Raw genomic sequence first — 2,342 nt, 5'->3', positions numbered from 1 at the left:
TTGAGGATGCTGCAAAAAGGTCCTATTATCTGAACCATTCACTGACATACTCACATACTGTGAGTATGTATTACTGCGGAGCTATTTTCGGTACCGTTCTTGTTATTTTATCATTTGGTAATTCATATAATATGTCCTTTTTGTCTTTACTCTTGATAGGAAGGGTCAGATATTCAGAATATACTAATATTCTTTACATCACAATTTAATTTTTTCATATGAACTCACCCAGTAATGATAGTTGTGTGTCCTCATCAAAGTAACCAAGATATGTTTCACAGTATTCCTTTGCTTGATATATCTGCATACCAAATTTACGTTCACCATGGCACAATACCTCATGACGTATTAGATTGGTATGGCACAGGACTTTTCATACATGGGTACAATATAAAGGAGAGGAATCAGGAGTTAGTTTAACTCACATTTTGATATAAAATATAAGAAGGCATTTTTCAATATACATTCCTTTTGATTTCGAGAGATCATCGAGCAGCTTTGTTTCCATATCATCCTGAAATATTTGAAAGTTATTAAAATATCCTAGGCGAAGCTGTACATTTCGTTGTTTCATGATCTCTTTATATGGCGTTAATTCATACATTAAGTTGTTAGTACAGATATTCTACACAAAGACGACGGGAAGGCTACCATGAGGGACAAGACCATGCCGGCTCTTTTGTTATCTAGAAGATTGCTTTCTTATAGATAAAACGGAGATTTGAAACTATTCCACGTGTGTGTGTGCGTTTTTTTTCTTTTCTTTCCTAAAACTCTCATTTTCAGAGGGCAAGAAAAAAAAATGTTCTTTTGGTATATAGGAAGGCTAACTTTTCGTAGGTCATATACTAATTCATTATCTGTGTTTAATATTGTTATAATCTTTAAATTGATATACACAGCGCGAGTATAATACTTCTCAAATATATGTTTCTGACTGACGCGCTGTGACACGACTGACCATGATTAAAAAGTGAGTCTTTTATTCGCCTTCAGCCGAGGAGTCTGTGGAAGGAAGAGCAAACTTCGACTTTCTTTTCTTGAGTGAGGACGAGGAACTAAGGTATAGGCATCACCCAATGCTGGCTGAATGAAATAGCACAAAATGTTATGCCACTAGATAACCATTTATAGTAACCATTTTTCATAGGGTATTAGAGTGTTCTGATAATAAGATAAAACTGATGTATTATGCAGTCGCCCGCTTCTTGTAGCAACAACAGAAGTCAGAGGACAAAGGGACGTCTCAACAGACAAGGTGATCAGCAAAAACTTGGGTTTCAGTGGAAAAAGTTTATACAAGAAAACAAAGGTAAGGAAGTCTCCTTGTTAGTCTAGTTTCAGTTCAACAATTCCGATAATTGTGTGGATTTTTTTTTTCGTAAATTCCATCATGTAATGTTTACCTTATTAAAGATTTCCTTTATATTAGTGGTACCCATCCTTTTACACTCCCGACCACATTCTAAAACGTTTAGCACAACCCTGCTGGCCCTCCGCGACCGCCAACTGTTGGGAAACGCTGCTTTGAACAGCCTTAATGCTTGTAATAAGTATTGAGAGAGTTTTCTGAAAGTTTTCAGATAAAAGAAATAGCAAAATCATATAAACAGGACATTGCGTTTAAATTTTTTTCTTCCACATTTGTCACGATTATTTCAGGATTTTAAATCTTTCTTTACTCTATTGTAAGAACACAGAGGAAAGGAATTCCTACAATGTTTACCATCAGGCTATTCGGATAATTAAATATGCTTTTTTAAAATAATTTTCCTTTTTTTTCTTCTTTTTTTCTTCGGACAAGTTCTTTGTGAATTTCCCCTTATTACATCTTGAATTCAGTCTACTTCCATGACCTTCGCTTCTTCCCAAGCTCTTCCAACTTCTTTCTGTACATGACTTTGTATTTTAGATTATACGTATAAAAAAATAAATGTATTTTTCTACACTGAAGCATCAATAACCCTTTTAGTCATCGTTATGCGCATGTTCTCTAACCTTTCATTTATTATATAGCTGTTTCAATGTTATAATTGCTTTCTTTATTTTTTAAAGACATAAGCAGATAATGTATTACCTTTATCAGTACCATGAATACAAAATTTCATATTTTGTCACTATCCTTTTTCTCCATGTTTCTGTCGCTATTTTATGCCGATTCCATTCCATTTCATTCGTTTCTTTTTTCCGTCTTCCCAAATAACTTCTTTCTCCTTCTTAAACAGGACATCTATGTCATATTTATTTCCCCCTAAATATCTGGATATTTCATCCAAATTCTGTGTAATATTATATTACAAATGTATAATAAATGACACAGTACGTGTTCCACGCCGAGCTAA

The 2,342-nt window shown here is 34.0% G+C and overlaps 1 pseudogene; it reads right to left on the bottom strand.

The window, feature by feature from the left end:
- Positions 1 to 421: 421 nt before the first annotated feature.
- Positions 422 to 2,342, bottom strand: part of LOC119591232 — a 10,883-nt pseudogene continuing 8,962 nt past the window's right edge.

Source organism: Penaeus monodon, chromosome 28, assembly GCF_015228065.2.
Source record: "Penaeus monodon isolate SGIC_2016 chromosome 28, NSTDA_Pmon_1, whole genome shotgun sequence".
In the NCBI taxonomy this organism is placed as follows: Eukaryota; Metazoa; Arthropoda; class Malacostraca; order Decapoda; family Penaeidae; genus Penaeus; species Penaeus monodon.
This window is presented reverse-complemented; position numbering and strand designations above follow the sequence as displayed.